The sequence below is a fragment of the Choloepus didactylus genome, chromosome 4 (genome assembly GCF_015220235.1).
Source record: "Choloepus didactylus isolate mChoDid1 chromosome 4, mChoDid1.pri, whole genome shotgun sequence".
Taxonomy (NCBI): domain Eukaryota; kingdom Metazoa; phylum Chordata; class Mammalia; order Pilosa; family Megalonychidae; genus Choloepus; species Choloepus didactylus.
In genome coordinates this window covers 112,986,242-112,998,129 of record NC_051310.1, presented here as the reverse complement: position 1 = coordinate 112,998,129, position 11,888 = coordinate 112,986,242, and the positions used below count along the sequence as shown (strand labels likewise).

General features: G+C 37.9%; 1 pseudogene; it reads left to right on the top strand.

Annotated features, from left to right (window-relative positions):
* The first annotated feature begins 2,402 nt into the window (after positions 1–2,402).
* Positions 2,403–3,756, top strand: LOC119533326 (annotated as a pseudogene).
* The last annotated feature ends 8,132 nt before the right edge of the window (positions 3,757–11,888 follow it).

Here is an 11,888-nt window from a genome sequence, read left to right as displayed (position 1 = left end):
CAGCGTAGTCAAGCAAGTGGGCAACCTCTCCTCACAATGAGGAAGCAGGCCACCCGGACTCCCTTCCCAGGACTCAGGCCCGCTACTGCCGGTGGCTCTTTGGTCCTCCTGGTTGGCTCGCTAATTGTTCCAACCCAGCTTAGCCCTAAGACCAAAGGACACACCGAGCACAGAAGTGGACATGGGTTTAATTGGGACTTACTGACAGGAGATCATGGTCTCACAGTTGTGGCCGGCCATGGAAAGTGAACCGCGTGAAAAAGAGGAGTGGCAAGGGAGGAGGCTTATAAAGATTTGTGACAACTGAGTTTCTCCAGAGATTTGTTTACAAGGTCTCCCAAGATTTGGTTACTAACAGTGATCAGGGGAGGGGCCTGTTGCCTGGTCATGTCGGAACCTGTGCGTATCTTATAATGAAGGAGGGGGTGGGGTCCTCACACTGAGGAACTGAATTTTTTAGTTTGTTTACTTTTTTTTTTTTTTTTTTTTTTTTTTTTTTAATCATTTTATTGAGATATATTCACATACCACGCAGTCATACAAAACAAATTGTACTTTCGATTGTTTACAGTACCATTACATAGTTGTACATTCATCACCTAAATCAATCCCTGACACCTTCATTAGCACACACACAAAAATAACAAGAATAATAATTAGAGTGAAAAAGAGCAATTGAAGTAAAAAAGAACACTAGGTACCTTTGTCTGTTTGTTTGCTTCCCCTACTTTTCTACACATCGATCCATAAACTAGACAAAGTGGAGTTTGGTCCTTATGGCATTCCCAATCCCACTGTCACCCCTCATAAGCTACATTTTTATACAACTGTCTTCGAGATTCATGGGTTCTGGGTTGTAGTTTAATAGTTTCAGGTATCCACCACCAGCTACCCCAATTCTTTAGAACCTAAAAAAGGTTGTCTAAAGTGTGCGTAAGAGTGCCCACCAGAGTTTGTTTACTTTTAACTAATTTAAATTTAAATAGCTATGTGTGGCTAGTGACTACTGTTTCAGACACCAGCATTTTAAAAGACAGCAGATAAATGTAGGAGACCAGACTTCAGTGTTTGATTCTTGGCTCTTCTACTTTACTATCTTGTAACTTGAGTAAGAAAAGACACATGACCTCTGTACCTCTTTTTACACAGCTGTAGAAGGAAACTAATAGTATCTACCTTATGAGGTTATTATGATAGATAAGGAGGGAGGAAGGAGTCATTTACCAGTGTATTCAATCAACAAAACCAACAAGTATCTGGAAGACACAGAGGCCCAGGGGATATGTAAACTTTTAATAAACCAGGGAATGCTGAATTACCACCTGTGTTGCCAAATTGTTGCAGCTGTATTAAGATCTCACATTCACAGCTCCTTTTACTTTTTCAGTGTTTTCTTTGGAATCTTTTGCTTTTATTCTGAGAGCCAGCAAGGCAAAGTTTATCAACTTCATTTTGCAGATGAGAAAACAGAGACCCGAGAAAAGAAACACTGCCCATTCCATTACACTAAGGGAGTTAACAGACACAGCTTCAAGGAAATCTTTTTCCAGGGAACCACAATCTTCCCTGGGGGTCAGAGCCAGACCCAAACCTTACTCTGTCCCAGGCTACAGGAGCATTCTTAAACCCTGCACAGGGTGCAAAAGAGTCACTTCTTGATTCTCCCCTCTTCACCTTTCCAGTCTTCCAAAGGTGTGATATCAGTCTTGCATTTACTGATCCACAAAAATGCTTACCCAAACTGCTCTCTGGAAGGTAGCAAGTCAATCTTTGTCACTATACAATGCCATACACACCACCCACATAGTTGGGAAGAAATGCTTTTGCCGCACTCTCTCTCCCTATCTCTGGCCGAGACTCCCTGTAAGTGCTTGCTATGCAGGCACCAATGCTCTGGGTTTAAATCTAGACCTTTGCAGATCCATTTCATTTCCATGCCTATAATTATTTAATGTCTTCTTTCTAATGCCTGTAAATAAGAGCTCTGTCACCTGAGAACAGCTCAGGAAATACTGAACAACCAGAGAATTAAAAGTCAGGTAGGAAAACCATTGTCCCATCTTGTTGGGCACAACAATGCCCCCCATTAGTTGAGGCATGCCACTTTAAAGCTTTAAAATAATTCTTTACAGCTTTATTGAGGTATAATTCACATACCATAACTGCATGTATTTAATGTATACAGTTTGATGAGTTCTAACGTGTGAAACCACCATGGTCAAGATAATAAACATTTCCATCCCAGACAACTTTTCCATTTCAGGGCCAAACAGGGTGAAGATGTCCAGTTCAGGACTGTTTGGTAACAGCAGTCCCCACCTCTTAAAAGTAATGGCATCGAGAACTGGAACCCAGAGGGCTCGGAGACAATGAATAATAGCTCTTCAAGTCTGTAATAAAAAATGGCCTCCAGTAAAACTACATTGCAAAAAAATGGGAAAGAAGCAGAATGGAAAGAGTAAAAAAGATGAAGAGACAGAGCCTGAAGAATTTGTGGTGGAAAAAGTAGTGGATCGATGTGTAGTGAGTAGGAAGGTGGAGTGTTTCCTGAAGTGGAAGGGATTTACACATGCTGACAATACTTGGGACTGAAGAAAATTTAGATTGCCAGAGTTAATTGAAGCATTTCGTAATTCTCAAAAAGCTGGTAAAGAAATTCTTTATCTGACAGTGAATCTGATGAGAGCAAATCAAAGAAGAAAAGAGATGCTGCTGACAAACCAAGAGGCTTTGCTAGAGGTCTTGATCCTGAATGCATAATTGGTGCCACAGACAGCAGTGGAGAATTAATGTTTCTCATGAAATGGAAAGATTCAGATAAGGCCGACTTGGGGCTGGCAAAAGAGGCAAACATGAAGTGTCCTCAAATTGTAATTGCTTTTTTTTTAAATCTTTTTTTTTTATTGTAGAATATAACATATATACATAAAAGTAATAACTTTCCATGTGCAATTTAACAAGTAGGGAGCAAATTTCAAAGAATATTATGGGTTACAGTTCCACAGTTTCAGATATTTCCTTATTGTGAAATATAACAGATATACAAAAAGATAACATCTTTCAAAAGTATGATTTAATAAGTAGCTATATAGGAAATTTCCAAAGTTGTTATGTTACAGTACCATAGTTTCCATTATTTCCTTATTGTGAAATACAACATTTATACAAAAAGATAACTTTCAAATTACAATTTAACAAAGGATGCTATGGGTTACAGTTCCACCATTTCAATTCTTTCCTTCTAGTTATTCTAATACCCTAACAACTAAGAAAAAGAAAATTATATAGAGATTCAGTATTCATAATCCTTTGTTAAATTTCATCTTGTCTATTACTACCCCTTCCTCTAGTTTAATCACTTTCCAATCTTCAGGGATGTCTAGGGAGTGACCACCCTAACTTCTAACTTGTTTGTGTTGAAAAGGGGTGTTGACTTTATGCAAAAAGGGGAGGGTTTTGGGACTTAGCTGGCACAGGAGTTCTCTGAAGGATTTAAGTTTCTGAAGACTAAACTTAGTGAGTGAAACTTTATAGAGTCTCAGATAGGGATCCAGGTATTCTTTAGGGTTTTTTTGGGCCTACTGTTGACTTGGGCTTATCATACTGTGGTCATTTGTAGTATCTAGGTGAAGCTTACATAGGAGTAACCTCCTGTATAGCCTCTTGACTCTATTTGAATTCTTTAAGCCACTGAAACCTTGTTTTCATGAAGAGAGACTAACTTGGCATTCTTGTCCAGAAGATGAAGCTCAATAATTATTTGCATTGCTTTATATGTGTAAAATCTGGGTCTTGGTTTTTTTATTCATTAGTGTGGAGAATAACTAACTATGTCCTAATGGAAATCAAGTTTGATATGTTTGTTTTGAAGTAGTATAATTGGGGGAGTTGTTAGGTTTTTTTGGGAGTATTGGTTTTTGTTTTGTTTTGTTTTTGCATCAATATCACTGGTTACTTTGAACAAATAAAAGCTTTCTGTAGTTGCTTCATTTATCAGAAAAGAACATTTGATACCATGGTATATTTTTTCCTTTGCATTGGAGAACAGCTTTTCTAAATGTGGCAAAAAATTTCCATAGTCATTACTGAATCAGAACTAGTGTTTAACCCCATTTATGCCTAAGGAGACCATTCTGACGATTCTGGGGTTTTTTGTTTATTTGTTTGTATGTGTGTGTGTATATAAATACATGTGTAATTTTTACTTTTTATTATTATTTTTTACATTCATCAAAAACAAAACCATTGAAAACAAAAAAAGCATTTCACAACCATGGATAAATCCATGGTGCTTCTGGGGTACCATCATTCTAAGCAAGAAACCCCTTCAAGTTAAACTGAAAATTTTCCTGAAGTCATAAGCTTGCAAATCAAGTAGATGATTCAGTAATTAATTGGACAATTTAAGTATAATACAAATAATTTAAATTACATAATTTAAAGCAGCTAGAGCAAAATCCTTGTCTATATCTATAGTCATATAAATGCAAAATATTTGCAAAACTCTGAGAGGAGAATCCACCACAACCAACAATCTCCCCACCCAGATGAGAAAACAAGGTAAATAATGTGTTTTCATTAGCCAAGCAAGGCTTAGTTAAATGGGCATTTAAAAGTTCCCTCTAGAGAGCCATTACTTTATAGAAAGTTGAAATCCCTGTGCTGTATTGACTAAAAAGGTCATGATTCATGGAAACCTAATCAGATGGTTAAAGATGTTGCAGTTTAGGGACATGCTGGCATAAATGGGTAAACAGACTTTTGTAATTTAAACTGTTGACCTGCATGTTTTTTCTTTATCCCCAATGCATTCCTTACATGTAGGTTCATCTTTTCAGTATTTGGGTTACTGGTTCAGCAGAAGCCAGGAAAAACAATCACTTAATAGCAATCAGAATGTTATCCAACTATGTATTGCTTACTTTCTCGTAAATGCTGGTAAACAGTGGTCAATAAATGTTTTATATTCCTTAAGAAAACAAAAAAAGTAATGGCACTGGTCCCTGCAGGGCCATCTTTTTTTTCAATCTCTATTATCATTGGAGAGGCAGCTTTCCATTTGATCTCTCTCCGTGGCCTTTCTGTAGTCCCTCCAGTTACAATGCTCCTCATTCTGTGTAAGGCCCTTTCATGGTGTTCTGGTTTCTATTCCCTGCCTCCTCCTTTCCAGAGTTTCCCGGTAATGGAGCATCCTCTCTCTCTGCTTAATTATCTACCTCTCCTTATCTGCTCATTCCTTTTCAATCTTAACAACAAACAATTATAAACAAAACAAAACAAAAGAACTAAATAACTTTTCCTGTCTCCTCCTTCCCCCTCCAGTCACTCACTGCCCTATCTCATGCCTTCTCTTCATGGTCAAACTTCCAGAAATAGCTGTCCAAACCCACTCTCTCCACTTCCTCACTTCTCCCTCTCTTTAAAGCCACCACAAAAAGATCCTTTTCTTGACTAGGTCACTCACTACCTCCCTGAACCCATCCAATGAGCCTGTCTTAGTCCTTATCATACTCTGACACTGCTGACCACTCTGTCTTTTAAAAAAGTTTTTTATTCTCCCCAAAGTAATTAATTCTATTAAAAACAAAACAAAACAAAACAGTCAAGCAATAAATAAAAGCATCAGAAGGCTTCTCCTAGGCTGTCACCCTGCTGTACTGCTGCCGACAGCCATGGTTGCAGAGAACTCGCAGCTGCCTGTCAGCCACCCAGTGCAGCTGCTCAATGCACAGAGCAGCCTCAGAAAGTCCCAGAAGTTAGTCACTCTAATGGGAAATTAGTCCCATTTCTGGGACTTTCTAACCTTGGGAAAATCCCATACTTGCCCTATTATAGACATCATAGAAGCCAAGAAATTCAAATAGCAAAGCAAAACACAACAACAACAAAAGAATAAAGAAGGGCCTGCACTCAGTAACTCTTCAACTCCGATCCTAAGGGTTGTTTTGAATCCTTCTCTAGAGATGACCTGCCAGCTGGGTCTACATGAACTAGTCCTTTGTGGTGTCTCCAAGCAGGAAGCCTGTCTGGGCCTGGCTTTCCTGATAGCCACCCATTGTTTCTCCCTTCCTAAAGCTTATCATTGGGAGAATGATAGGAATGAAACACATAGGCATTTGGGATCTTGTGAGCCTAGCCTAGCAGCTTTAAAAAGCTTATGGATTTTTAGACACATACACAAAAATGGGTTTCTCGTGACCAATGTTTTTACTCAAGATAAAGTACAAATTAAAAAAATTCACCCCCAGAATCTCACCACCCAGAGCAACAGCCATTAACGATTTTACTATCATCCTTCAGACATTTCTATGCAGTATAAACACACAGAGGTATATGTACACAGTTTCACATATATGGGATCATAGTTTATGTACTATTCCGTAATTGCTATTTTCACTCAGAATATGCAATGGACAGCTTTCCAAGTCAATAAGTATAGACTAACACCATGATTGTTATTGGTGGTCAACTATTCCATAATATTTATGAACCATGATTTACTCAACCATTTTCCTATTGTTGGCCATTTAGATTGTTTGCAAGTTTTTGATATCATAAAGCACACAGTGATAAATACCTGTGTTCAGCTTTTTACATCTGTGCAATTTTTCTCTTCAGGGTAATTTCTAGAAGTGGACTAGCTGGAAAAAATGGTATGCACATTTTATATTTTGAAACAATTAGCCTAACTACCTTCTATGTATGTTTTACCAATTTATACTCTCACCAACACTAGATTTAAGGATATGTTTGACCTACTATCACCAACTTTGGGTTTTCATCACTTTCTGTTTTGAGATATGACTTTTGTAAGTGGATTTAGTATTTTTGACCAATTTGGTCAATTTTTCTTTCAATAAGTTAATTTATCTCATTCATATTCATTGTTTTAATTATTATGTCTGATCTTAGTTGTGCCATCATATATTTTGTCTTCTATTTTTATGCTTCCTTGTCATAGCTTTGTTTTCTATCGTTCAATATATTCTCTGTGTTTTCTTTGGATTTTTTTCCTTCTGGCAATTGTGAAGGTCTTTTGCCTGCTTTTAGTTCTACAAGTGGACATTTACACCTTTTCATCTCATACTTTCTCAAACAATAATAATAATAGTTTTATTGTGTGTTTACTGTGCCCTCATAACAACACTATGAGGTAGGTGGTGGTGTGTTTTCTTTCTTTCCAGACCAGGGTCATCCAGTATAAGTGTTTTGTGTATTCTTTAAATTCCTTTAGAAAGAAAAGTCATGCCCTGGTTGGGTCTGAGCTCAAATAGCTCCCTCTGCCCAATCAAGCAGTCACGATTATTTCTGTTTAGAACCATTAAATGTCCCTCCCTCACTTCTACTCTCACAATCAAAAGTATCCCAAGGGTATTATTATTTTACCAATCCAGGCTACTCTGGTACAGGGGTATTTTCACATGGATAATCTCTTTCAATCCTCACAGCAAGTCTGTAAACAAAGCCTCTCAACTCTCACATCAGAAGCCAGAAAACTGAGGTTTAAAGAAAGAGCTTGCATAATTTGTCTTCATGCTCGGTACTCAGTGGGTGCTCTCAGTAAGTGTCATTCAACTGATCATCACGTTAAAAAATATAGAATCAAGTCATCAAATCCAAGACAATCCTAAAGACCAAATTAAAATTCTCCAGGCCCTTGCCCAAAGAAATTGCTTTTAATTGGATGCTATTTAGCTCTTATCAAAAGAGCTGCTGAAAGAAGTTATATGTCCTAGTTTGCTAATGCTGCAGAATGCAAAACACCAGAGATGGATAGGCTTTTATAAAATGGGGGTTTATTTCGTTACACAGTTACAGTCTTAAGGCCACAAAGCATCCAAGGTAACACACCAGCAATTGGGTACCTTCACCGGAGGACGGCCAGTGGTGTCCGGAAAACCTCTGCTAGCTAGGAAGGCAGCTGGCATCTGCTCCAAAGCTCTGGCCTCAAAACGGCTTTCTCCCAGGATGTTCCTCTCTAGCAAGCTTGCTCCTCTTCAAGACATCACTCCCAGCTGCACTCACTGAGTTTTCTCTCTCTCAGTCAGTTCATTTATATGGCTCCACTGATCAAGGCCCACCCCGAATGGGCGGGGCCACACCTCCATGGGAACATCTCATCGAAATTATTACCCACAGCTGAGTGGGGCACATTCCAAGCAAATCTAACCAGCACCAAAAACGTCTGTCCAACAAGACCACAAAGATAATGGCATTTGGGGGACACAATACATTCAAACCGGCACATTATATATGTGGAAAATTGCTTGCAATGTATAGAGTCCATCCATCTCCCTAAAAGTAGCTTTTCCCAAAAGAGGTGTTATGCAGGATGTTAATAGGTGTCACACTGTTCCAACCCAGATTAGCCCAAGACCAAAGGACACACCTGGCACAGAGTTATCCATGAATTTAATTAGGGATATACAAACGTGAGACGATTTTTCTCGTTTGTGACATGGAGTTTCTCGCAAGATTTGTTTACAACAGGATCTCGCAAGATTTGGTTACTAACGGGGATCAGGGTGTGGAAAGTTTCAATGCTTTCCCCTACCTGGGAGTCGGGGTGTCTGTTGCCTGGTAGTGTAGGCGGGTACGTGTGTCTCAGTAATGGAGGAGGGGGTGGGGCCGTGGGTTCTCACATACGTGAAAAACGGGTACTATTGTTAACTAATGATGGAAAACACTCAGTTAAAGTTTTTCATGGAAATTGCGGAAGAAGTTGTTGGAGCCTTGAATAGACCTTGTGTACCACGAATCTAAAAGAAGATATCTTATGCAGCATTTCCAAACATACTTGACCCGAATCCTTTGGTTCACAGAACACCTACCAATATCTAGAAGGATTCCAGTGTTCTATAGAACACAATTTGGAAACACTGATAGGTGAGAAATTATTTTCCTCAAACTATCCATGAATATGAAAGAAAATAAGTTCAAATCTGCTAAGTATAAAGCAATTTTTTGAAAGAAATACAAATAGAGAATTTGTTTAGAGAAACAGAAAACAGTTTATTAATTTGCTTTCAAAATTAAGAAGACTGTAAAATTCTATTCAAGTGAGATGGTGAACCAGTATTACTGGGTACTTATTCTTTGATAGCTATTTCACATACTTTATCTCAGGCAATTCTGACAACAACCCTAAGGTAGACAACATTTCTCCGTTTCACAAATGGGAAAACTGAAGCCTTGAGGGCATAAGTAATTTGCTCAGGGTCCACAGGGCTTGTTATGTGTGGAACCAGGACTTGAATCCCAATCTATGTGATCTGATGCCTGTGCTCTTTTCTCTATATTACTACCCAAACAAATGATTTTAAAATATTTTTAAAATATTGTTAAATAAAGGGAAAGGAACAAAGGAAGATAACAGGGGGAAAAAAAAAACAGAAGAGAAAGTGAAAACCAAAAAGGGAAAAGCAGACAGAGGAACCAAGAAAGAAAGTCTTGGGTTTGTTTCATTTGGAGATAAGGAATTATGCAAAGAAAGAAAGCACAGAGATGGGAATTTTTTTTTTTCTATTCAAACACAATTCCTGGAGTTTTAAACACAGAGACAAATACACAGGAGCCAATAGTTGCACATAGATGTTCCTCTTTTAAAAATCTAGCCCTTTGAGTTACTAAACTCAAAGATAAACACAGGCAAAATCAGTTAAAATATTTTTATTCCTATCTCAAATTTGGAAGAAAAGATGTTCTTGAAATCATGTCTTCCTGAATTTTGGTGAAGAAATGTCCCTACTGTTTTCCTGAAAAACAGAGAATACCTCATTTCATAGAAGAAAATGATCCTAGAAAATCATTCCTATCTTGAGGGCTCTTAAGATATTGCTAATAAAGAGTTTTAAAGCCAGATGGTGTTATTGAAATTTTTTGTGATGCTATCTGTTCTGGTATTTGCTCTGTGGGATAGATGGAATCAAGACAAGGGTCAAATCTCACTTGAGAGTGGAAAGGAATTCTCCCGTTCCCTGAAATGTTGAAATTTTATCTAGATAATTTGCTTTGTGCAGCACCCAGAATGTCTACAGTTTAGGCTTTTGAAATGAGATTGATGATTCCTTTTGTTCCTTTATAACTAAAAGTCCTTGGAGATAGAGGATACCTAGTTATCTGACTAAAGACAATTTAGTAGAAAATAGTTTTGTTAAAATTAATGGAATTAATGGAAATTATATTTTCTCTTTGTTTAGGTATTTGTAACTTTTTGTGCTTGCATGCAACTGTCAGAATATTAGCGTCTTTTTTATAAGTGTGCGTTTTACCTCCCAATAGATTATCAGCTAGTTATTCTTGCTTTAAGATATTTATAGATTTGCCAACATTTTTACTAGTTCCTTTGTTCACAATTGCTTTTGTCATTTCACCCCTTCCTTCAGGGTGCAGTTTCTTTCTACCTGAGTATATCCTTTAAGAACTCTTTCAGCAAGACCTGTTAGAAGCAATCTCTCAGTCTTTGTATATCTGTAAATGTCTTCAGTAAGAAGGTAGAAGACTCTGACATTCTAGTTTATTGTCCCTCAGCACTTTGGAGGTGATGTCCCAGTGTTTTGGCTCATTCCCTTTGTTGCTCATGAGAATTCTTCCATTCTGGCAGTTATTCTTTTGTAGGTAAGATTTATTACTTCTGGTAGTTAAAATTTTTTTTTCCTTTGGCTTTAATGTTCTACAGTTTTATTCCAGTTTTTCTAGGTGAGGGTTTGTTGTTATTTATTTATTTATTTATTTATTTATGCTTGGCTGTTGAATTTTTTCTATTCAAAAAAAAAGCAAATCTTTAAAATTTCACCCATTTCCCTTCCAAATATTGCCTCTTCCCCATTTTCTTTATTCTCTCCTTTTGTAACTCCTATTGGATGTATGTGAGAACTTCTCATTTTATCTTCTATATCTCTGGGTTGGTTTTTTTTTTTTTTTCCATCTTTTTGCATAGGTGTGTTATATTCTGGATGATTTCTTTATATCCAGTTTCCAATTTGCTAATTTCTTTTCAGCTATGTCTAAGCTGTGTAATCTGTCCATTAAGCTTTTTCCCTGTGATTATATTTTTTGTTTATAAAATTTCTAATTAGTTTTTTTTTTTTTACTGCATTGGTACTTTTTAATGTAGTGCTCTGTTTTTCCCCAAGGTAATCATTCCTTAGACATTTTAAAGAAACTTATTTATGACCACAGACATAGGGGACTGGTGGTTTGATGGGTTGAGCCCTCTACCATAGGTTTTACCCTTGGGAAGACGGTTGCTGCAAAGGAGAGGCTAGGCCTCCCTATGGTTGTGCCTAAGAGCCTCCTCCCGAATGCCTCTTTGTTGCTCAGATGTGGCCCTCTCTCTCTACCTAAGCCAACTTGAAAGGTGAAATCACTGCCCTCCCCCCTACGTGGGATCAGACACCCAGGGGAGTGAATCTCCCTGGCAACGTGGAATATGACTCCCGGGGAGGAATGTAGACCTGGCATCGTGGGACGGAGAACATCTTCTTGACCAAAAGGGGAATGTGAAAGGAAATGAAATAAGCTTCAGTAGCAGAGAGATTCCAAAAGGAGCCGAGAGGTCACTCTGGTGGGCACTCTTACGCACACTTTAGACAACCCTTTTTAGGTTCTAAAGAATTGGGATAGCTGGTGGTGGATACCTGAAACTATCAAACTACAACCCAGAACCCATGAATCTTGAAGACAATTGTATAAAAACGTAGCTTATGAGGGGTGACAATGGGATTGGGAAAGCCGTAAGGACCACACTCCACTTTGTCTAGTTTATGGATGGATGAGTAGAAAAATAGGGGAAGGAAACAAACAGACAAAGGTACCCAGTGTTCTTTTTTACTTCAATTGCTCTTTTTCACTCTAATTATTATTCTTGTTATTTTTGTGTGTGTGCT